Genomic DNA, 25973 nt, shown 5'->3' on the forward strand with positions numbered 1-25973 from the left:
TTTTTGGTTTTTCGAGACAGGGTTTTTCTGTGTAGGCCTCGAGCTCAGAAATCCGCCTGCCTCTGCTTCCCAAGTGCTGGGATTAAAGGCGTGTGCCTCCACGCCCGACTTGTTTATAGTCTTAATGTGAATTGTCCTTTGTATTCATAGCTCGAATGATATGCTAGATGCCACTGAATTTTTACCAAAAAAAAAAAAATTTTATTTAATTTATTTTAAGTGTATGAGTGTTTGGCTTGAAAGTCCGTCTGTGCATCACACATGGATGTCAGAAGAGGGCATCAGACCCTTGGGAGCTGCTATATATGTGATGGGAATCTAACCTGAGCCCTCTGTAAGAACAAATGCTCTTAACTATTGAGACATCAACCCAGCCTCAGGATGCCATTTTTTTTTTTAAACTGTCTCTGGTATAAAGGAAAGATATCTCGATTCCAGAGAGGTCATAGGTACCTGGAAGATACTCTCTATAGAAAAGGAATTTTGGACTTGGCCTGGGTGTATGTAAGGTTTATTTTATTATTCTGTAGATGTGCATATATGTGCATAGAAGTGCCTGAGAGGGTGTCAGATACCTTGGAGCTAGAGCTACCCAACATGGATGCATGAGCATCCTTAGCAAGAGCATCCAACCCTCTTAAATGAGTTAGCCTGAGCCTCATTGGGTGTTTTGTTCTGTTGTTTTAAAGAGACAGGACCCTACTTTGTAGCTCAGGCAGGCTTTAAAACTAATTCCTGTCCTTTTGCTTCAGCTTTCCATGTGCCGGGATGGGATTGTAGGCTCAGAAGGACCATGTTCTAATAATCAATCTCATAGATACATTTGAATACTCAATACTTCAATATATCAGCTTTCTTTAAGTCTTCTGTGCATTTAAATTTGCTCTAGCACATTTCTAGCACTGAAGGATGGCATAAACTTTTATGTTGCTCTTCAGGCAAGCCCTTGGTGTTTTTCCTAAGAGAAAGTGTTCATTTGAATATTTAACTAGAATTAAAAATGGGTCTTGCCAGTATCCAGGGAAACTCTGACTCCAGATTGTCACACTAAAGGTTGAAAGTATTCTCTTACATTGTAGTCACTTTTGACACTGTCCAGCAAGGGAAATGCATTTCAATTACATATAAGAAACAGGACTTAGTTGTCTGTATGCTAGATGCTCAGAACAGCTAGAAACATAACTAAAAGCCCAGACTTCCCAAGAAGCAAGTAGCAGGTTTGAGAGCTGACTCTTTGAAGTGGAGTTCACACAAGGTACATGTGCAGAAGGGGTGTTGCTGAGGGGTTAGGATAGTTTGGCAGAAGTGACCTGTAGCAGGTTGTAATGGCTACTGTTTGTGATGGATCTTGGCATATCCTCTGGGTGGGTGGAGCCTCAGGGACAACTGTTAGAGTGGAGTGGCAGAACTGGAGGTGCAGGTAGGGAAGTGTCCAGGCATGGAATGGAATAGCCTCTGGGTGCCTGGAGCCCTTCTGAATCATAGGCATAGTGAGCTTGGTCCCGTTGGAGCTAATGGGTAGGGAGCAGGAACGTGCACGCAGTTATTATTCTGTCTTTACAGAGCTCTGAATCTGAAGACACCACAGACATTGCTGGGCTGTTAGTGCACCCTCAGTCTGCCATGTCCACTATTTAAAAGCTCTTTCCCCTTTATAAAAGCCTTTAAAAAAAAATTTAAACTAGATGCCCCCAACAAGTTTAAAGCTAAAGTTGTTCTTACAGATACCAAGTCACTTATTAAGAGGGGAGAGATCCAAATAGAAAAATTTGATCAATTGATTTAAGGTCGTTGGAGGATTAAAATGTTACTTGATTGCTGGCCTTATCCTGGATTTGGGGATTTCAAGGAAAAGTGGACAATGCAGGCTTTTGTCCAAGGATTTCGGCAGTCACATGATCTGTATAGCTAGTCCCAGGGGCAGAAAGTGCTGGCATCCTCTGTGCTTCATCCATTTAGAGGAGGTACTGCAGAGTGGGAAGGATGTCATGACTTTGGAATCATTTAGCTGAGAACTGACTTTGGTACTGGCCTTAATTTTATACAAAAGTTGACACATCCCAAAGTCATGACGTGAATGGGCTACAATATTTTGGTATAAGTTGGAGTTTAAGATGGAAGCAATAGAAAGGAAACCAGTAAAGGCAGTCACTTCCAGTCCCCTGTTACATGGAGAGAAGATAGCCCAGCTGGGTTGGGGCAGATCATCATGATAAACTATCTCGAATAATTTAGAGATATGGACAATGTATCCAAGTCTGAAGCTACAGACCTCTGAGCATAAGTAAATGAGGATCTGGGTTATATAAAGATACCATTTATAAACTCCCAGGAATTTACTTACAGCTAGATTTCTCTTGTGATGGGCATGTGTGTAGTGGTGAAGTGATCAAGTTAGAGCAGAAGAACCATGTAGAATTGCTTTATAAGGCTTTGTTTTCTCAGTGTTGGATCCCCATATCTCTTTCGTTCACACAGAAGCATGCAAAGGACTGTGGTTTGATGAAACAGTATGAGTGTTATGAAGTCACTTGGCTGAATAATAAATCATTTAGGAACCTCCATGGGAAAGTCACTAGCAAGACGTGAGGCTCTTTCATTTATCTAATTTAATAAGATTCTTTTCTAACAGAGCACAATTCCTGTTACTATTTTATAATTGTCTAAAAGAATATTCCATACTATTTCCTTATGAAAAATGAAGAAATGGTCCTGCTTCAGGATTCAAATGAAGATTTATTGATCTTCATAACACAAATAGAATGGCATTATTTTTATGTATGGGGTAATTAATTAAAAGCTAGGTTTTCAGGGCTAGGATTATAAGCTCCCTGCTTAGTGGCAGGGAGTTTGCCTAACAAGTGTGATTGCATAGGTTTAGTTTCTAGCATGGAATGGCAGGTGGGGTGGGCACCTGGAGAGGGCACCTTGCTGTATCACTCAAACTTAGTGGCTCAAACAGTCCTCCTGCTTCATCCTTCTGAGTAGCAAAGCTACAGGCATGTACCACTGCACTCAACATAGATTTTTCTCCTTTTCTTTTCTATTTTTTCTTTCTTTCCTTTTTCTTTCTTTTTGTTTGCTTGTTTTTGTTTTTTGAGACAGGGTTTCTCTGTGTAGCCCTGGTTGACCTCAAACTCAGAAATCCACATGTCCCTTACTCCCAAATGCTGGGATTAAAGGTGTGGGCTATTACCATCATCTGGCAGTGAAAAGTCATGTGTGGTGGTGGGGGGTGGTAGGGAAAGAATAGATTCCTTTTGTTCTATATAGAATGATGGTGTGTTCTGGTAGAAAAGTCTGCCTCCTTTGAAATGAGTTGTAGACTGGGGACTTCAATGATAGCCCTCCAGAATGTGCAATTCTGGTTCAATAGAATGAAAGACTGTGTTTGATCCTGTTAAATATATTTTTTTATTGTTTTTTTCCAAGTCTTTCAATTCAGTGTGCTTTGTTTTCTAGTTTAAATCTGGCATTTTGGTGCATTCCTCTAACCTTAGCACTTGGGGAAACTGAGGCTGCAAGATATTTTGAGTCAGCCTGTCTGGACAACTTAGTGAGACCTTGTCTTCTCTACCCTTCAAAAAGAAAGAGAATCCACCCCCACCCCCTTTTCTAATAAGTTATCAGTCCACACACAATCAAATGGAACCTTTGTGCTTTTGGTTTGTCCCAAAGAAGCAGAATGAAGGTCGAAAGGGTTCCAGTAAGGAGAGAGAAACAGTCACCCTTCTCATCTGCAAGCAGTAGCTCCCAAGATCCCTTGTCAAGGGTATTTTTAATGTCTAATACAATACAGTTCTTACATGACTTCACTCTGATTCAGTATAGCACTCAAGGCATAGCAGATCCCAGTTTTCCTTTAGAAACTTCCAGATTTGTGTGGGGAGGTATGTGTGTTGGTGGGAGGGGATAAGGTTATAGAAGCCATAGGTACAGTAGGCTTCTGTAGATACTTCATCACATCCAGCTCTTGTTCTAAATCCTCCAGCGTATTTATTTTTCATCCTGGAAATACTTGTGAGCATACTTAGTTTTCTCAGTGAGAGTTGTTTCATGAGCATACTGCAACGAGGGGTTTTTATAATTTGGTACAAACAGACCTCAAAAGGGAAGGTATAAAAATACTTTTGCAGAAAAAAGTTAATGAGGATAGGGTAGGCATCCTGGCTGATTACACATTTACACACGTGTGTTTGATAGATTAGAAGCAGTTTGGATACCTTTATCATAAAGGTGATAGGCATTGTTCTTGTTTGTTTGTTTGTTTGGTTGGTTGGTTGGTTTGGTTTGGTTTGGTTTGGTTGAGACAGGGACAAGACCTCATGGTTATAGCCTTGGAACTCAATAAACCATGCTGGTATGGAGCTCACTGCAATTCACCTGCCTCCGCATTCTGAGTGCTAAGGATTAAAGGCATGGGCTACCATATCTGGCACATATAGACATTCTTTAATTTAAGCTATACTGAGTGAGCTATCAAATAAGCCTTGAAGCCTAAAACATTTAACTCATGCCTTTTTGTTTGTTTGCTTGTATTTTTGAGACAGGGTTTCTCTGTGTAGCCCTGGCTGTCCTGGAGCTCACTCTGTAGACCAGGCTGGCCTTGAACTCAGAAATCCTCCTGCCTCTGCCTCCCAAGTGCTGGGATTAAAGGCATGCGCCACCACTGCCCGGCTAACTCATGCCTTTATTCCTGATATAAAGTCTTTAGAAGAGTTACAACTTGTTGGTCTAGCTCCCTCCCAGGCTAATGACTCAAGGATCCAGGCTGCAGTGATGTGCATGGCTTGTGCTCATAGCACATTGGCCCTAACCAGCAAGTAACTGCCTGGATGCAAAGTTATTCTCTAACTAGTTATTCTCTGACCAGTCAGTTATTCTCTAACTGCTGCCTGCTTTGTCTCCTTTATCATTTCATCTCCTGTAGGTTTACTTTAAACATAAATGAAGACTTAGGCCTAAAGTCTGAAACGTGAACTAACTGTTCACTTAACCATGAGTCTCAAGATGTGTTTCCTCAAATAAGTTGCATAAGTATCATCTGGGCACTTGGTAATGAAGATTCTCTTAGATTTTGTCAGATACTGGAAGGCTGGCAGGGCCCATGGTAGGTTGTATGTATGTTCAAGGTCCTGGGTTCGTGAATTGATAATTAGCACCATAAGCAAAAGAAGCTGCTGCAGTGGGCTTCTGCAAAACTTATACTCAGTTATTGAGGTATTGGTAAAGGTTGAGAGTGACTTAAGTTTTAGCACTAGCAGGATTCATGATTGAAGAGTTAAGCCTAAAGTTTTGATAAGCATTTACTACTGTGAATGTCTGGGAAACATACGTGGGGTCACACATATGAAACAGTGTTAGAGGGTTTGTTCTGTGTGTCCCAGTCTACGCTATCCAATGTCTTCATGTGTTGCCACAACAACCATATGATATAGCTGTTTTTACTGACTTTGATTTTAGCTGAGGAAAATGAGACACGGTGGTGTCACAAGGCCAGGATACAAATGGAAATGCAGGCACAAATTGTGGCTCAGAAATCTATCCCATAACCACAGGGCAAGTGCATGTGCTTGCTGATCTTTAGGGTGACAGTTTACCAAGCCCTATTGTATTTTTTTTTTTTTGAATGGAGACAATCTGAGAAATAGCAGGAAGTGTGGTGCGATGGTGACAGATCACATTTTAAGTTAAGCCCCCTCACCACGAGCTTCATTCGTTGGTGGTTTACATGTGTGGTGGGCTACTGGCAGTATTGGCCAATCATGGAGGTGCGTGGCTAGGTTGTAGTTGCTCAGCCATTTAAAACTGAACAATAAACAGAATGAGGCTGTTAGGGGTAAAACCAGGGAGTTAGTGGGAAGTGGTTTCTCAGAGTGAGGTGTAGTTCAGTCAGCATTACAAGAACATTTTCTTCAGTTAACCTATGTGCAATCTCTGGGCTTAGCAGGGAGGCCCTGTTCTCATCACCTTCCCTTTTGAGTCTCCTCTGGCCTTTCATCTTTCTGCCCTCTCTGACATGCCTGTGTGAAGCTGGATTCCATCAGACACTTTAAAAGTTTCTGTTGATTCTTCAGTGTAATAGAGAAAATGTGTTTTCCTTCCAAAAGATGGGATAAAACATTTCTCAGCCTTCCACTTGAGAAGGCTCTTGGAAGGTGCATGGAGGGGGTCTAATTATTAGCATTTTGAGCCAATGCAAATGCTTCCAAATGGCATTAAGAACTGCTTATTCCCTTACATTCTTTTTAAATTAGTGACAGGGGCTGGAGAGATGGTTCAGTGCTTAAGAGCAACAATGGCTGCTCTTCCAGAGGACCCAGGATCAGTTCCCAGAATTCACATGGTAGCTTACAACCTTGTGAAGTGAAACTCCAATTTGAGGATATCCAATGCCTTCTTCTGGCCTTCTCAGACACCAGGCATGTATATAGCATACATACATGCTTACATACATACATACATACATACATACATGTCTGTATGTATGTATGTATTTGTGTATGTGTATATACATAATACATAATACAACAAACATGCACATATATATGAATATCATATCATACACATTATAAAAATAAGTACATCTTTAAAAAAGATAAATTGTGACACTCAAGTACATTTTCCAGACAGGTCTGAAATCTGTTGCAGTTAGTGATCCTTTGCTGGCCCATGCATCTTCCCTCCTGCTTTGTCTCTTACACTCAGCAGACTGCAGTTGAGATGGCTCCTTGGTAGCTCTGCAGGGGGCAGTGTCTTGGCTGACTCTAGGTGGAAGATAAAGATAGAGCATCACCCCTTTCATGTTTCATGTTGGGTGGGAGCAACTGCTATGTTTTGTGTGGTTCAAATATAATATTTCATTTCCAAAGTGCTGGAATTTTTAGTTTCTGCAAGCTAGAGCTTAACTGAGGTTTTGATATTCGGAGTTAATCGTAGGATTTTCCCTTGAGAAACAGTTGCTCACCTAGTAGTTGAATATAGATGGGAAAGTGCAGAGGTAGGGAGGAGCAGAAGTTGTTCTAAAGCTCCACCCATCTCCTTTCTTCTCCTCATTGGTGTAAGTGGTTTTATTTGCTTAATAATTTGATTTGCTCCAAGTGATGGTGTACATATATATATAACTGAAGGAAATCTTGAGCTGAATCTAAACAAAAGAAAGAACTAACCTGAAAAAGAACCCCTGGATTCACACTGATTGACTTACAGAGTGGTCCAGACTTAGATGAACCCCTGAGAACTCTCTGGGTCACAATGCTCTTTGTGGGCCTTGTGCTTCTTTTTGCTGGGTTTGGTAGCCCATGTATTTGATTCCAGCACTTAAGGCCTAGGCAGGCAGATCTCTGAGTTTCAGGTCAGCCAGGACTACTTAGTGGAGCCCTGTTTCTGTGAGTTTCTAGTCTGTATTTTACACTGAGCCATATCTGAGTTAGAGCTAGAAAGTTCAGCCCAGAGAGAAAAAGGTGGAAGTATTTTGGGATGAAAATTTGAAAGGTGTTTTTTCTTCTCTGGGAAACCTGGTGCCCTTGTTATTTATATGTGGAACCCCTTAGTTTATATTTAACTAGAGAACAGCTCCATGACTGGATTGGCTATCACCTGGAAGAAAAGTAACAGGCTTGCCATTAGGTAGTGGGCTATAAGATGCAGTGTTTGAAATAATACATTTTTCTTCCTCTGCCATCCATCAAGAGTAGGAACATGGTGCCGTAGACTCCTTGAGTAGGAGTGTGTGTGTGTGTGAATGCGTGGTGTGGTGTTTTTGTTTGTTTTGTTTTTTTGGTTTTTTTGGTTTTTTTTTTTGAGACAGTCTTTTATTTTGTAGCTCTGGCTGGCCTGAACTCACAATGTAGTCATGGATGACCTTGAATTAGTGTCCTGTCTCAGGCTCTTGATTGCTGCCAGGATTATAGATTATAGATACATTGAGGGGTGGGTGAGGCCGTGTGTTTTGAAACTCTTGTAGCCTAGGCTGGACTTGTATCTCTACTTGGTTGAGCATCCTTGATCTTTCTCCATCCTACTCTTTCAACCTTGAAGTATTGATGCTGAGACATGGGAACTGATAAAGCACTCTGAGGTCATATACCTGTAAAGACTTAAGAACCAATGGCTCCCCTCTGTTCAGCTTCATCCTCCCTGGCTACTAGGCTGGTGGTAGGGGTTGGGGGATGTCTTTTTATCTCTGGCAGCCACTGGGCTGTCTCCTGCCTGATCTCTGGGTTCCTTAGCTCATTAAACCATCACTTGCCCCATTCTCTTCTTCCAACTCACAGCTAGGACCAACTGCCTGTTTTCTGGAGATTACCAATCAGCCAAATATTTGAGTTCCTACTGTGTGCTAAAGATTAAGACCCTCCAGCAAAGGGGCCTCCTTGGACCCTCTGGGATTCCACTCTACTATATTCAGATGAAAGGGCTCTGTCCACTGGCCTTTATGCTTGAGGGGGTGGGGTGTCTCTTCTGTTCCCTATTTCAAGTTTCCTCCCTCACCACTTCTACACTGCCACCACCTTCTGGGCCTCTTTGCATTGCTTCACATCCAGATTCTTTAGAACAAAATTTAGCTCAACTAACTCCATCAACCATGTGCAGCTTTTTCTTGGCCACCATCCTAGTGCCGTGGGCCTCTTGCCTGTGGCTGTTCTTGTCTCTCTTGGCCTTCCTGGCTTTCTTTGAAAGTTGTTCTGGTTTACCTTCTCTATTCCCTTTGTTCCCCTTTCTAGTCACACCCCCACCCCCACCCCCACCCCCAGTGACCATGTTCAAACAAGTTTTCTGAACTCTTACATCATCTTCTCAGACTACTGTGCGCCTATGCCCCTCACTACCCCAAACCCAGCTTCCCCAGTTCCCCATAATTTGCCCCCCACACCCTCTGTAATCATCTTCTCTCCAGCAGCACCTGGTGCTTTCTGACTGTCAGCTCCCCCATTAGATCTTCCATACCCTTCCCGTGCACACACCTGTCTGCTTCTGATGCACTTGAGCACCTACTTAATTCTCTGTTGCTTCTGCTTCTTTCTGGCCCCTAGGTGGTAAGCTCTTGAGGAGTCCCCTTTCTTTCCCTTGGACCTAGTAATGAATTTTGGGGGGGTGGGGGTGGAGTGGGAGGGTGGTCTTATCATAAATATTTACCAGATATAGTGGTACATTCCTTTATCCCAGCACCAGAGGAGCAGAGACAGGTAGATCATTATAAGTTCCAAGTTAACCAGGACCACACAGTGGGACCCTATCTCAAAATGCACGCACGCACACACACACACACACACACACACACACACACACACACACACACACAAACATGTAATATTTGATGCCTTGGAGTATTTTCTCCCCATATCTTTGGAAGTGGGAGTGTAAGTCCTGTTTGTTGTTCTTAAGGAATTTTTGGGGGAGTTGAGGAGGGTGCTTTGTGAAACAGTTTCACAGTCTCATTGTGTATCCCTGCTAGTAACTTGCTGGGTCTGGAACATGTAAACCAGGCTGGCCTCAAACTCAGAGACCCACCTGCCTCTCCCTCCAAATGTTGGAATTATAGGCATATGCCACCATGCCAACTCAGGTTTCTTTTAAAAACTCTTTGGCAGCATGAAGGTAAGAAGAAAAAAACATTAGTTTTATCTTCAAAGGATGTAAACAACAAGAAGGACCAGGCTAGCTCAGCACTAGATACCTACTAAGCACAGTCACATTCTCAGTTCCTCATGAGTCTGGCTTTTTAGTCCATATATTCTTCTGTTTATGGATTGCAGTTTGGTGGGGGGCACACACAGCTTTAAGAGCATCTCAGCTTTTATTGATGGTTTCCATTTAAAAGTCTCACTAAGACCTCCGCAACCCTTTGTTACTTACAAAACAAACATTTTCCCTAAGTCCTCCTCCTAGTCTGGTGACCTGAACTCCCCAGGAGTTGATAGCATGGGGCATAGTTACACAACCCTAGAGCCTTGCAGCCCCTTTGGAGAAGGCCACCTTATACAGGCTAAGTGTTTTCTTCTAGCAGTCACCAACCATTCTGGAATCTTAGACTAATCGGGATGTGAACAAACCTGAGTAGAGGCAGTGACAGGGCTGAGGCTCACCAGTTCCCCTTCCTTTCCAGGAAAATGAGCCGTGTTTGGGACTTCTCATGCTTATATTATGCTTCAGGGGATTTTTACAAGCTGATGTAGCCAATATGTATTGAGTTATTGTCATGTGTTCCTGTGGAAGTTAATTTTATGCTTTATCTCTTCATAAGAAAAAGGGAAGGTTAGAAGTTTTGGTGTTACGCTATTGTCAGTCACTATCTGCGACTGGTAGTAAATGTGATGAAGAGCCGTAGGTGACAGGGCAGTAGTTTAGTAGATGGAACCCAGTACCAGGTAGATGGAACCTAGCCCTTGCACAGGGGAAAACACAAAACAAAAAGGGTTTGCTATATAACATACATATCCCAGGATAACATGGAACTTACTATGTATCCTAGGCTAGCTTTGAACTTGAGTTCCCACTGTCTCAGCACATGCCACCATGTTCCCTGTATGTATAGTTTTAAAAATTTATTATATTCATTTACTTTTTAATTTTTATATTTCTATATGTATGTATGGGCATGTGTGTGCCACCTCATGTGTGCAAATGGAACAACTTTTTAAACAATTTTTAGTTTTATGGGTATGAGTGCTTTACTTGTACATGCACCTCATGTGTGCCTGTTATCCTTGGAGGCCAGAAGATGATGTTGGGTTCCCTAGAACTGGAGTTAGAAATGGATGGATGCTAGGGACCAAAGCTGAGTCTTCTGCAAGAGAATCAAACACTGAACTATCTCTACAGCCCCTAGATAGGACAACTTGTAGAAATTGGGTCTCTCCTCCTTGTGGGTCCTGGAAATCAAACTCGGGTCTTCAGGCTTGGTGGCAAGCACCTTTACCTGTTGAGCTCCATCCCACTAGTAGCATGGCAATAGGCTCATTTTAAATTAACTTCATCAATGCTTAAATGTGCCAACTTGCTTTTTTATGGTTGATTTGATTCTGCAAACTTGAAGCTTAAGCCCAGGGCTTCAGGCATGCTTAGCAAACAGTCTTTACCACCAGGCTACACCTCTGCTCCTGTACTGCACTTACAAGTGACCTAGATTTATAACAGTTTCCCAGTGTTTTCATAGACTTTTTGTTGGATGCGGGACCTAGTTTGAGCAGGATCTGAGCAGATGGGTAGGATAGGAATGACTCGGTTGCCTGCTGAGGGGCGACCCTGTCCTGTTGTCTTCATAGGCTGTTTCCCTCTACACACTGAAACTCATACATGTTAAGCAAAGTAGTTTCATCTGAGCTATACAAGACTATTTTTATTCCTGCCTTTGGGGTTTAAAAACAAAGGCCTACAATCTAGTAACCCAAGATTACCAGAGAAAAAGCACTGTAGACCTACCCCGTCCAGAGCTCAAGCCTCTGGTCATTTAAAGTAGACGCACATAAAACAGTTAGAGAGATGGCTTAGTCAGTAAAGGAGCTTCTTGCCGAGCCTGATCCCTGGGACTTCCTTAATTTTGCTGTTCCATAAATCAGTCTCGGTCCACTGTATGGCCCAGGCTCCTTCCTCCATGAGGAATTTCCTTCAGCTGCTTACCGCTCTGCCATCTTGCTGTGTTACCGATGCAGGCAGTCCAGGATCATTCTGAACATCATCCTGGCCACAAGGGCCTCCTCTCCTTTCTCCCTTTGTGATGCTCCACCTCCACTCCATCCCTACCCACCCCCCACCCCCACCCCCGTACCTCTTCATATCTGTCCTTCAAACTATCATTAGTTGCCTCCTAACTTGGTTATGTACTTCTAATAAAATTTATTTTTTTAAATTGCTGCCAAAAGATTTTTAAAATATGGATATGATTAGTTTGTCCCAGGCCAAAAAAAAAAAGGTGTGGGGGGGGGAGACTCATCAGTGGGTTTCCACAGTGGCAGGCTAAAGTTCATCCCTTCCCCGATAGAACCTTGACCCCGAGTCATTCTGCCAGCCTCATCTTTGCCATTTCCCCTACTCCACTCTCCCTCCTTTCTCACAAAGTGCTGTATGCTCTGAGGACTCCCAGGGGAGCTTTTTTCATGGGTCAGAAACAAAGCAAAAGGTTTGTAGTTAGATTGGGTTGGGGAGGGGGGGTGGTGCTTGTTTCTTTTGCCAAGTAAGGGCATAAGAAAACAATCTCAGTCATTTTAAGGAGTGCTTTTTAACCTTTAGGCCCAAGCAATTTAAATAGTACAATGAATGAATGAATGAGTGAATGAATGAATGAATGAATGAATATAAACCAATTAGTTGTGGATGTCAGCATTTCACTAGAGGAGGGTGGAAATGGTAGGGTTTGGGAACTCTGCTTTCTCCACATCGTGTTCTTGTTGCCAACATTGGTTTGCCTTTGCCCTACTGCCCCGGTGTTCCGCACCTCTTACCTCTCTCTGGTGAGCCCCACAGCTTCTTGTGTTTGGCTCATGGTCTACTTTCCCTTGGGTTGGAATTTCACTCTTTGCATCTGCTCTGTTTTCCCAGCCTGGGAGCCAGGGGCTCTTTTGCCCTCTGGTGCTTCTGATATCTGGAACCTCAGGGCTCTAGAGGGCTGTAGTGCTTGCAGATGGCGGGCTTAGGTTTTCTTCCCATGAAGAGTACAGAAACGTGTGGTGCATCTTCAGTAACTACCTCTAACACCTGGAGAGAAGGTACTTGACTCTGAGGTTTGGATTGCGCACCCTCAGAAAGCACTAAGGATGGACCTAAAACACCTCCTTCCTTCTGCCCTCCCTTCCATTGAACCGTGTTTGGTAGTAGAAGCCAGAATGACACAAACCGAGCTCCTTTGCCAGTAAAATTTTACTATAAATTTGCGTTTATTTTTATTATTTTTACATTTCCACGTAGTCACTTACAGAGGAGTCATAAACAGATTTTTCTTGCCTCAGCCAGGTCAGAGAATTAAGGGTTAACTACAGGGAATAAAGAGATGGCACTCTTAGGATTGTTCTGTTTTTATTTTTTGCTTTTCTGTCTTTTCTGTAAATGCTTTCTATGAATAGGCAGCCAGTCGTATAGGCTTGTCAGATCTTTGCTTTGGCATTAATTACTAGTGTGTCAGGATCAGAGAGGATCATGAGGGAAGCCATTCTCTTTCCCTACTGTTTAGTGCTGGGGATCCAGCTCAGGTCAGCAGGCTTGGTGGCCTTGGAAGCATCTTGCCTACTACCCTGCGTTTGGTTTTCTGAAAGTGCTAAAATTATACACATGTTCCATATACCAGCTATACTTTTTGTTTTCTTTAAAATAAATATTGAATTCCCATTGGGATCATGCCAGGATATTGCCATCTCCTAATATACTTGTGGAAATGTGCTTAAATTGTAATTCAGTTAAGCAACTGCTGTTCACTTGACATCTGCGTGAGCACGTGTGCCTGGATTTAGTGGACTGTGTTTGTTTGTTTGTCTCCACTCCTCTGGATTTGTAATGAAGCATCTTTAATAGCTTTTAAATTTCCCTCAAGAGTGTGTTGGGTAAGCACTGTAAATACCATTGTTTTGCACGTTTTCTATTTTCTTTGTATAGGTTCTATCTGACTTCATGGCCTGAGGGGAGTTGAGGGTGTTGAAGGGTGCCTGCTGTTGGCTGGTGAGCTGAACCAGTTAGCTGGCACCTATTCCCTCCCTGTCTCTGACTGCCAGGTTCTGTGTCTGTGGGACAGAGGCCACATGGATGACAAGTCTATCTAGCCTGTGAATGGACTAGCATAGCTCTTTTGCATACAAGCACTTGCTCTTGGTTTCAGTGGCTAAAGAATAGTATCACATACAGTTACTTTAAGAATAGTAATGTATGCAGATGGCAATCATGACTTATACCTATAACCCAATATCCAAGAGGCTGAGGCAGGAAGATCATGGGTTCAAGGACAACCTGGTCTTCATAGCAAGATCCTTTCATTTAAAAAAAAAATATGTAAACTGTGCTTTATTCTAGCTAGTTTGTACATCTTAAAGACAGCTATTGTGTTTGCTCTAGACACAGCAAATCTATAAGTGACCCCAGAAAGCATGTTCTTTTCGTAGGCATGTCAGATCTCTCCCACACCAAGACTCAGGAAGGTGAGATGGTTCAGTGGGTAAAGGCACGTGCCACCAAGCCTAATGGCCTGAGTTTTATCCCCCAGAACCCACATAGTGAAAGGAGAGAATCAACTCCTAAGATGTCCTCTGACCTCCACACATGTGCCATGGGTATACTTATGGTACATGTGCACAGAAAATAAATGCAAAGACAGTTTTAAGTAGGCTACCTTATTGGACGGCAAGGTTGTTAACTTTGGAGCTGAAGTGGATGTTGGGTAGGTGTTGCTCAGACACTGTGACAGGCAGGAGAGGCAAGTATTTGGAACAAGTCAAACAGCCCCTCCAGGCTAGCTACAGGAAGTCCAGCCCTTGGCTTTGAGTGGTCAGTAGCAGATAAAGTGTGGACTGTTAGAGGTTTGGCCCCTCCTATCGCTGGATGGCAAACTGTGAAAGGAAGATAAAGAGAGTGGGGATGTTTTGAACAACAGGAGAGTGCCTTTATCACATGCTTGGTTTATGATTATATTTTGGAGAACTCTGCTTGAGATTCAGGTCTGCATTCTACAGACACGTGAAAGCAATTTCATGTCTTTTTGATTGAGAATGTGCAAATCCACCCCCTTCCTACTTATGTAAATAGGCACCAGCTTGGTCATCCAAATCTGTGTGCCAGCTATTATGATAAAGTATCTGCCTCTTGAAATTGTGGAGCCATCTAGCCATGTCCAGATATCTGGGACCCTCCTTGGTTCTCTGAGTGGCACTGTGGCCAGGGCAACCCTTTCCTTTTAGCTGTGGGTCCAGTGTTGGCCAAGTGATTATTTATATATGAGAGGGAGTTCAAGGAAGGGACCTGTCTCTCTGTGGTTATCTTCCCCTTTCATTTTCTTTGTGTACTTTGTAACACTTGGTGGGAATTCGGTTCTTTGTAAAAGAGCTGTCTGTTTAGGGTGGGGCGTGTAAGATGTGAACTGGCATTCAGAAGCCTGGGCATGTTCAGCACCTGGTAGGATAGGAGATCAACCTAAAGCAAATGAGCCTGTGTACTTTGGCGCCACAGGCTTCTTTCAGAGCCTGTCAGGAGTAGAGGGCAGCCCTTCACAACAGCAAGACCAAACCTAATCCTGCAAGCCCCACCCCTGGCAGTACAGTTGCCATGAGCTAATCATCCTTCCAACGGTCAAGGCCAGGGTAGTCAGGACCAGAGCCTCAGACTTCCTTCAGTACTGCATTAAATCTCCCCAAGCCTGGACTTATGCTGGGCCAGACTCGCCTCTTGGTACTCAGTGTATGCCATGATTTCCTGACAGTCTTACAAGTCTTGCCCCATAGTAACATTTGCTTGCCAGTGACTTTTGGTTTGTTAGTGTATATAATCAATAAGCAACAACCATTTGTATATCAGAGTATTTGTTTGCCTTCACACATATAGTGGTGAATTCTTTTCTTAGAGGGAAAATTGGGGCAATGAGGGGGAGGAAAGACCATCTGTTCTGTGCACAGAGGGCAGCCCATTGGGAGCTCGGCATGTCACTTCCCCCAGTACAGTCATTCTCAGCTGACAGTTGGTAATGTCTGATTACCCACTGTAAAATTTTGACCACAGCTGACCACTTTTCCAATGGGCAATTGAAAGATATGATTCTCCCCATTCCATTGCCTTCTAGAAGAGGCCAGGGAAGGAGCAATTCAAACAGCAGCTTTATCTTTCCCAAAATCATTTTGGTATTCCAAGGAGTGTTGCCCTGCAGCTGCCCTGAATTCTGGGAATGTGCAGCCCCTTCTGATCTGAGGTTAACCACCTGCCCTGGGGTTGCTTAGCTTGCACTCCTCCAGGGAAGACCTGAGATTCCTGATTCTGCTGCACTCTTTCCCCAGCATATCAGAAAGGCCAGCCTGAGACCTCGGGGCTCTTGAAAGAGTTACAGGATATTGCCCAAAACTCTGCAAACTGCTACTGAACTTTACCCCAACTTTTCCCCCAAGCTGTAAAAGTAACAGGATACTTAGTTACCTAGTTAGAAACAGGTATTTCAGAGAAGTACCCAGAACAGCCAGATCACTTCAGTCCAGTTGCAGACCAGGCACGTAGCTGGGTGTTAGTGGCACCAGGTCAGGTGCTGCAGTTGGAAGAGAAAGGCTATGTTGGGGGTTACAAGGAAGAAGCAGCTATGCCCTATCCTGTCCTTGTGGGTGTGAGTTCTTTCTTGGTTTAGCAAATGTGGAGCTGATCAGGATTTGTTTCGTCAGTGGTGCACGAAGCCGGATGGGTTTTATTTCCTGCTTGCCATGCAGTGCCTCAAGAGAATCAACAGCTGTTCTGCTCTTTGCTATCAGTGGAATTGCATTTGTGATAAGCCAACTTAAGCATTTTAAATTGTCTCACTTGTGATTTTTTTTTTATTTGTTTTATGTGTATGAGTACACTATAGCTGTACAGATGGCTGTGAGCTATCATGTATGTGTCTGCTAGGAACTGAACACAAGAAGTCTGCCAGCCCCACTCTCTCCGGTGTAATTCACTGTAGCCGTCTTCAGACACACCAGAAGAGGGTGTCAGATCTCATTATGGGTGTTTGTGAGCCACCATGTGGTTGCTGGGATCCCAACTCAGGACTGTTGGAAGAGCAGTCTTACCCGCTGAGCCCATACTTGTGATTTTTTAAGCAGAGATCATCATACTGGGTTGCTGTCAGAGCTTTGCCAATATAAGAGAAACTGATAGGTAACTAGAGGTAGACAGACTCACACCAGAGGGAGAGGAGCAGGAGTAGCCAGAATGAATGTTGGGTGGAGAAGTATATTGTTAGCTCAGACTGGAAGTGCTTTACTGTTTCCCATATACTTTAATAATTCCACATCACTCTCAGATAAAAGAACTGAGGCTCAGAAATATGCAATTCATCAGCCAGAAAAATCATAATCTGATCAGATTTTAAAAAATTTTTTTTTTGTGTATGTAGTTGGTTACCCACCCTATTTGAATATATCCAGATGAAGCAAGCTTATGACTGACCTTATGAGCCTCATTCCATCCAGTGGCTGTTGTCTTTCAAAGCCCTGGTTTAAGCCTAGCAAGGTGGCTCAGCAAATAAAGGTACTTGCCTCCAAGCATGAAAACCTGAGTTTGATTCCAAGAACTCATGATCAACAGAGAGCCAGCTGCCTTCTCACCTCTATACACAATAAATACATGCTTTGTTTTGTTTTTTAAATCCCAAAGCAGAGCTAGCCCGTAAGTAGCATCTGTCCACTGCTCAGCTTCCATTCCTGCTTTCAGGTTCCTGGCCTGATATCCTTCAGTGATGGACTGCCAGAACCATAAGATGAAGTGCCCTCTACCCAGCAAACAAACAGAAAGTCCTGGCTTGAAGAATCAGTCATGTTTGTCCTGGTGGGCCTGTGGGATGAATGCATGGACCTTCCAGTCCTGCAGTGTTTGCAGCCAGCTCTGTGTGTTTCAGAAAGTTCTCTTAATTCTCAGCCTCTCTAGCTTCATTGGCTCTTGTTTTTCTACTGCCTTGGTTTCCCAGGCCTTTAGCTTTCTCATGTCCTCCAACTGAAGGGTTTCTCAATGGTGACAATAAGTACAAGACTCTTGGAGCCATAGAATCCCAGATGGAGACCTGTGGCCATCCCACAAGAGCAGTGGAACATCCAGCAGATAATAGTCATTGCTATATAGGATTTATAGGAGGATTAAATACATATAAACTGCTTACTGCATTTCTGACGTAGAACTTTTGCCTCAGGATATATCCCCAGCTGTTCTCTGGAAAGATCATACACGAATACAAGCAGGCTTCTCATATACTCTCCCTAAGTTCAATCTTGTTTTCTGTGAGTTGTAGTCTTGTCTTTTCCAGTTTTAAATTCTACAACAGGTATACTGTAGGGGCCCCTCCCTAGCCTTTCCAGTACCTGTTGTTTCCTGATAAGACAGAACTGCTCTGGAGGTGTAGGATAGGGTGGGAGTCAAGGTTCGTCTCCACCCTAAACCAGCTGACTATGCACTACAGGTAGGCAAGGACACTTGTCTCTCTCATTCTCCTGTACACATTCCTGTATTTCTTGTACAGTTGTAGACCACCTTGACCTCTTACCCCAGCTTTCCCTAGGTTGTTTGATACAGGCTTCTGATAAGCTAGGCAAGAAAGTGATGGAATACAGGACCAAGTAGCCAAGCAGAAAAACGATGTTTAGGAAAAGTCTGGCCTGCCTGGGGAAAGGCCCAGAGACTCGTTCTTCTCACAGCCTGGTGCCAAGGGCCATCCGTGTTCCTCTCCCAGGGGAGGAGGGTGCTGGGTGACAAATGGCTGCCAGGTGGCAGCTGCATCTTGGCCTTGTGAATTTGGCAGTTGTTAGATATTGTCTGTAAGATGTGCTCCCCAGAGAAGAGCTGCAAGGAGTGGACTCAGCTTCCTCAGGGCAGTGTGCTTACAGTAGAGCCTGTGATTCGGGAAGGTGCTGTCTGCCTCCTTCCCATGAAGAAGCAAGGAGGTGTATGAGGACGAATGACGGCTGTGATGTGGTTCAGTCCTGCCAGCACCTACCAGAAAACTCTCTTCCCAGCAGTTTGAATTTTGTTTTGTTTTTCATCGTTATGGTGTAGGGATAGAACCCAGGGCCTTGAAGATGCTGAACAAGTACTGAGCTGTGGAAGGAGTGTTCTCCACTCACTCTTCTTCCCATTCTCCCTCCTTCTCTGAGTCCAAGAAGAGGCATGCCTCAGTAGACCCTGAGCTAAGGAGGAGGCAATAGTCATGCTCCCTAACTCTTCTCACCCCACTACCCTCCGCTCTGCCCTTTGTCGCACATTCCTTATTGCCCAGGAGTGGCAGAAAGGAAGGCACAGGGAGGTTGCGCAGGTCCACAGAAAATCCTGGTCAAAGGGCTCCAGTCTCAAAGTGAATTTCCAAGAGTAGCATGGGCTTGAAAAACAGCATTTGCTGGAGAAGTGGCATGTAGGGTCCAGGACTGCTTGGTCACCTATGCATTGCAGTCCAGCCCTACCCTTTTTGAAGCTTATATCCAAAATGTTTCTCCGGAGGGACCTAGAAAACAGGACTAGTGTAGATAGAGATGACTTCCTTTTCTCTTCTCATATTTAGTTGTAGTAAGTAATCGCGAAGTTATAACTAGATTCTGAGTCTCTGCTTCAGTGCTTTGGTGTTTGTTCAGAGCTTTGAAAGGCCAGTGGCTCTCAGAAAGGTTGTTGGTGTAAATCCTGGGGTGTTTTGACCTTGTTGTTCACCTTCATGAGCTGGTTCTCAGCAGTGACTAAATACACTCCCCCAGAGAACTGTGAGGAGGGGCTGCCAGGCCTTCCCACAGAGACAAGTTTGAAGTCGAGGCCATGAGTTTTCATTTCTGGGGAAAGGCTAGGCTATATATGTAATTGCCAACTTAAAACTTTCAACTTGTACAATTTTTAAAATAGCTTATGATAAAGTTAATACACATGTAGTAGAATGCATTCTTGAGATCTTTGGATCTTCTGTCCAATTAACAATGGTCTGATCCTTTCTCTTGATGCTGGCCAGAGAGCTACTGTTTTTATTCAGCCCTACAGTTGGGAGTGAAGACAACTAATTCTCTACAATGTGCTATGGGTATAATAAGCTTGGGGTTCAGTTGATCTGGGCCATGAAAGGCATTTTGAGCTATCACTGAGTCTGTTGAGATGCAGCGCCACATTAGATTGAGGAGCACCTGTGCTCTTTGAGGTAGCTGTGTTCACATGTGAGCTGCAGTTAAACTTCTCATTGTCTAGATAAGATGATTAGTAATTTATGCTATCTAACTACTGCCCTCTGTCTCCTACTTTTTTTAAAGAGACTTTTTTTTGTTTGTTTGTTTGAGAAAGGGTTTCTCTGTATAGCCCTGGCTGTCCTGGAGCTCATTTTGTAGACCAGACTGGCCTTGAACTCAGAAATCTGCCTGCCTCTGCCTCCCAAGCGCTAAGATTAAAGGCGTGCACAAGAGACATTTATTTTGTGAGTGAGTGTGTGAATGTATTATATATACTGTCATACAGATGCCCTTAGAGGCCACCAAAGGGTATTGAATCCCTTGGAACTGAAATTACAGGTAGTTGTGAGCCCCACTATGTGGGCACTGGGAACTGAACCAGGATCCTCTACAAAGAGCCATGAGTGCTGTTAACCACTGAGCTATCTCTCCAGCCCCTGTCCCCTCCCTACTTCTGATATACATACCTGGTTGGGTTTTTTTGTCACAGCTGTCTGCCCTACAACCCAGGAGTGTGGACTCCTCTTATCCAAGCTTGCACACAGTTTCTGTGGAAGCAGACATACATAACCTAGAAGACTTCTGTTCTCCTGTTGATGAGTAAGTTAGAATCAGCCATTCCACAGGACTGGGCCATTAAACAATTGAGGTTGAGCTGTGGGACTTCCTTTTAGCCTCCCTGAAATTCATATGAAGGCCTGGGTCCCTCTGCACAGCAAGAGAATGTCTCTCGTCATTTGAAGGCCAGGCCTGCGTTATTCCTTTGACCAAGGACAGAGATGAGGAGGAAGGGGAGCACTCCCTTTCTTTTCTTGCCCAGATACAGATGAGAAATGAAAGACCAGGCCTTGGGTAATTGAAAGAGCAGAAGTGACCGTGTGCTTAAGATTGTTGAGAAATCAGGAGAACACCTGCCCTCCCAAACCCTGCACCAGGAGTCACACATTTTGTCCAAAAGAAACAGAGTTGAGAAGCATTGTATCAATTTGTTCTCCCAGATAAGTCACCAAGTATTTCAGGGGCAAATAATGTCACTCCTAAGTAGTTGCTTCATCTGTATAGCAAGGTTAATCCTCAGAGATATCACTTAATGGTGATGCTGCTTTTTTAAAATAAAAATATTATTAAATATGGCAGAGTTAGATGTATCTTCTTGTTTGGAATGAAAAGACCTGGGTCCAGGCTGAGATGGCTCAGCGGGTAAGAGCACTGACTGCTCTTCCAAAGGTCCTGAGTTCGGATCCCAGCAACCACATGGTAGCTCACAACCACCTGTAATGAGATCTGATGCCCTCTTCTAGTGTGTCTGAAGACAGCTACAGTGAATTACGCTGGAGCAAGCGGGGTGGCAGAGGTCCTGAGTTCAATTCCCAGCAGCCACACACATGATAGATCATGGCCATCTGTACAGTTACAGTGCGCTCATACACATAAAATAAAATAAATCTTGGAAAAAAAAGAAAAGAAAAGGCATGGGTCCATGAGAATTAAGGAGGTGTCATGCACACTTAGGGGGCAAGAAACTGAGTAGAGTGGTAGCCATGGGTACTAATGGATGACAAGGCCAGAGAACAAACTTGGGCTAAAACCTGGTAAGCTTTTGAGTGACGGGTTAAGGAGTGTTCCTTTCCTGTAGTCTATTGAAAGAAGTAGAGAAGACAACTAAAGAGGAAGATCATGTATCTTTCTTCCATCCTTGGATGTCCATCTCATCCATTACCATCATGCTTGTCTCTTAAATAAACTTGGACTGTGAAAAACCAGGCAGGAATACATGCTCAATCTCTTAGCACCCATCTCTACTCAAAAGGAAGCAATACAGAGTTGGCTGTAGTACCCCACAGTGCTCAGTTAAATAGGGGTTGATGCTGCTGCACAATGCCTGAACCTCTTTCATTATACCAAAGCCTGTGCCATTGGGGTGGGATCTGGTGACTTTCACATGTTACCACCCTATCCAAGGCATAGCCTAGCCCCTAAGCCAAGAAACACGTCAACTTCCTGGAACTCAGAGAGCCACCATGTCTGCTCTTTTGGCCTTCAGAACACAGACAAGGCCATCCTGGTTAGCAGACACAGGTTTGCCTTGGGTTTGGGGATGGGCGGGCTTGGACATGGCGGAAAATCTAGTCAGGTTGGGTTCTGTCCCCAGCCTAGCTTATCCTTTAGATGTTTTTTTGTGGTTTGTCAAGTGCTACAGTCATTCTCATACCTGAGCTTCTACTCGTTCTACTTTGCATCTTGTCCTGGATTGGCCTGGTCTGGTCAGGTCAGCTCTCTGCTCACACATCCCTGATGAACCATCCCTTGTATTTGTGCATATTATAGGGGTTTATGCTGTAGCCTTTTCAGTCAAGTATTATAAAAGGCCAAAGCATCTCAACTTACTCCATATTTCATGGAAGCCCAAGGACAGAATTTTTTAGATTTCATCTTCAGAAGCTTGAGTACCACTCTTTCTTTATTTCTAGACCATCCTTGCTTTTACCTTTCATCTCTGTTGCTCTCTCCCTAGACCTGGAGAGAGACTCCTTAATCTTCTCTTTCTGGCTTTACATAGCATTGTCCCTTATCTAGGGGGGTCGGAGGTGGGGCTCACCTCCCCCTCACCTTCCTCCTCCCACAGAGACCTCTGCCTTCTGTAAGATATCTTGCCTCTGACTTTGCACAAGATTTCCGGGAAGGAACATTGAGATATTCGGCATCCCAGGCCCACCCCCAAATGCTGTAGAAGGTCTTTGTCACCTTTTTCTCTTATAGGACATAACTATAAATAACATCCCCACCATCCCCAATTTTTCTGAGGTGGTAGTGATGGAGGTAAGGGGTATATTGAAGTTCCTTTTGAAAAACTCCTTGTATTTTTCCATCCTTTAAGCTTTATGGCTCCGATAGATGTGGTGGAACTCAAAACAAACAGGGAGGTGGCTCTTATATTCCAGTTCATCCAAATCATTTGCATCCAAGGTGAGAGGATGCCATTTTCAGAGTCTAGGCTCAGCCTGACCCTTTGCTCGGAGGGTATCCTTCCCCCTTGGCTCTTTGTGCTTATGGGGAAGCTACTTGGGCTTCCTTGCTTCCTTAAGTCTCTATTGGATCTAAAATAAATAATTAATAATTAATAACAATAAAGAGATAATAAATGATTTTAATGGGATTTTTAGGGTCTGGAAATTTTTAATTCTGGACACTTGTCTCTGACTCTGAAGCATACTTGTAGTTGACTCCACTTATTTGGATATCTTGACAGTTTACCAAAAAAATAGGAGGGGCTGCTCCTTTCTAAGACTCTGCTACTAAATTTATCATTAGATTTTAAAAATCCTTTGCACTCTTACTCTTCATATTATTTTTCTCTTCAGTGATAAGCATTGAACCCAGGGCCTCAACATTATAGACAAACACTCTATCATGGGAGTTACACCCTCAACTTCCAATTACTTTAAAAATGAATACAATCAAGGAAAGTTTTGTCCCCACCCCCAGAGTGGTATAAGTGGAAGGGATGAATCTAAGACCTCAAGAAAACTAGGCCAATGCTCTGCCACTGAGCTATGTACCCCAACTTTTTTTAATGTTCAATTTCTTTCTAGGTATTAATAAGTTTAAATAGGTAAGGATGATCTGCAAAAGGTATTTTGTTTGGACATTTCTGAAAACTGGATAGGAATTCTAAGTTGATATTATTTATGTATTTGAGACAGGTTTACTGTACAGCCTATCTGATCCACCCACCTCTGTATATGCTACCATGTCTAGCCTCTGTTTCATATCTTAAAGGATGCTGAGCAAATAGTTACCACTGAGCCGTGTATCCCAACTTTTCTTTGACATTTGTCATATAGCACCAAAACAGAGATTCTTACCCAGCTGCCCCTAGGTAGGCATCTCCTATTACTTATTTTGATAGTAAACAAAAGTATATGACCATTTCTGGGGGAGCATTTGTGCTTTTCTTCACCTGGAGAATACTGGGTTGTATCAGGTGCCTCCAGATGTGAGGGTCTCCATGACTCATTCAGAGCCTTCCCTGTAAGTTGCACCTTGTTTCCTAATATACTCGAAAATCCAAAGAACTCTTTCAAAGAGAATAACATAAAGAAAGATAGAGAATGGAGTCACTAAAAGTATGAAAACAGAAAAACTGCTGGAGGAATCTTGGTGTTAAAACCCACCCAGGAACTGGAGCATCTCATCCACATATAAGACACACACACACACACACACACACACACACACACACACACACATATATATATATATATATCTCCATATATTCTTGTTCACAATTAAAATAAGTACTAGGAGATGCCTACCTAGGGATAGCTGGGGAAGGATATTTGTTTTACTGCTATATGACGCATGTTAAAGAAAAGGTGCTTGGGAGCTGTTTGCAGATAACCCCAAGTGAGATGCTTGAGGATAGCTATGTGGTATGCTGATGCAGCTTGTTTCCAGATGCTTTGAGAAAGGAAAAAGTGAGAAAGTGTACTAGACAACTGCACCTTGGCATCCTTGTTTATATGGGGCTTTTCTCCTCTTTCTGTGGTACTGTTCATGGCACCTGGAGCATGCTAGGCAGATGCTGGCTCACTGAGCTATATGCCAGCCCTTATTCTGCTTCTTAAGTTTTCTTCCTGTATTGCAATCTTTGTTTCTGTGTTAAGCAAGAATTGTGGCTCCAGAATGTGCTGCATTCCACCTTTCTCTGGGCTGAGCACCAGGCCCAACATTCACGTTAGTGCTTTCATGGCCTGTGGGAACTCCAGAGCAGACATTCTCAGACTGCCAAGGGACACATGTGAAGATGTTTTCTGTATCTTCTACAGAAAGATCAGGGCGTGCATTTGGTCCTAGTTATATTATGTTAAGCGGCATCCCCATATTTGCAGGATTCTCTACCTTAAGGCACTGTTAGTTGTACATTTCTTATTTTCTTCAGCTCTTTCCTCTCCTCTGTTTCTGCTTGTACCAAGTGCTGTTATTCTTTTCTTCCTTTATGCTGGAGAATCATCTGAGTCTGTTCAGCCATTTTTTTTGTCTCTATTTGGTGTTTATGGTGCTGCAGACGAAACCTGGGGCCTCACATGCTAGGCAGGTGCTTTGCTGGTGAGTGGTACGTGCATTCCAGTACTATTACCACGCCACTGGGATGCTCAAAGCTCCACCTAAACTAGCATTCTGAGCATTCTCGTGTGTCATTAATGGGCCCTCAGCATCGCCGGAATGTAGGATGTACTTTGGTAGAGGTAATGGGGGGGGGGGGGTTTCCTAGCTGTTGAAGACATACTTCAGTTTTAGCAGCACTTGTACATTCTGGTGGAATCAGCGAACAGCATGCTTACAGGTGCAGATACGGGGATAGGAATTGTCTTCATTATGGTGGCACTGACTAGAGGAAACTAGACAGAAGCAGAATTTTTCCTTTTAAACCCATTTAATGTTATCTTCTTTTAATTTTTCAGGTTGTTCCAACTCTGTGCTCCAGAAGAGGTGGCTTTGAGGTGTGACCCTGCTCACATTTGGGCCCAGTCCCCATCAGCTCCTCAGCAGAACGAAGAAAACAGGTCAGTTACCCTTTCTAGGCTTCCTTGAGTCTCAGTAGTGCTGAATGAGTTTTCCAGGCACCTTCTCTCCTGTCCTCGACTTGAATTATCCGCAGCTTTTCCAGGCCCTCTGTCCCATCCCATCGCATCTTCCTCCCCACACCTCATCCATCCTTTCTTTCCAAGGCACAGAGTGAAATCGTGTTAAAATTGTAGCTGCAACTTGCTGCTGCTTCATCTGTTGAGTCTCTAGTGCGGGATGAGGAGTCTCACAATAGGATGCTCAGGGTTTACCTCACAGGAAGCAAAACCTCAGACACTCCTCCTCCTTCTTCCTCTTTTCTTCTTTCCTCCCAACTCCCAGTTCCAAAGTGCAGGTTCAAAACTAGGACAGCAGAACAATCAGCCTGGTGGTGTCGGTCAGTCACATCTGTGATTTGGCAGTTTCATCTGGGGGTCCTTCTCTGATTCTACTTGGACATGTTTAGTAAAACAGAGCCAGTGATCTTTATTTTAAAGATTTTAGAGTGAGTGTGTGTGTGTGTGTGGTGTGTGTGTGAGTGTGTGTGTGTGTGGTGTGTGTGTGAGT

The 25973-nt window shown here is 43.6% G+C and overlaps 1 protein-coding gene across 11 annotated transcripts in view; it reads left to right on the forward strand.

Moving 5' to 3' along the window:
• The window catches only part of Rreb1 (ras responsive element binding protein 1), a 190450-nt gene that overhangs the window by 96281 nt on the left and 68196 nt on the right, over positions 1-25973 (forward strand). For all 11 annotated transcript variants that reach the window (XM_031358458.1, XM_031358461.1, XM_031358462.1 and 8 more), the window contains one exon: positions 25304-25405. The gene's annotated coding sequence lies outside the window, so the exon portion shown is untranslated. The remainder of the gene's footprint in view (positions 1-25303; positions 25406-25973) is intronic.

The sequence above is a fragment of the Mastomys coucha genome, unplaced genomic scaffold (assembly GCF_008632895.1).
Source record: "Mastomys coucha isolate ucsf_1 unplaced genomic scaffold, UCSF_Mcou_1 pScaffold7, whole genome shotgun sequence".
NCBI classification, from domain to species: Eukaryota; Metazoa; Chordata; class Mammalia; order Rodentia; family Muridae; genus Mastomys; species Mastomys coucha.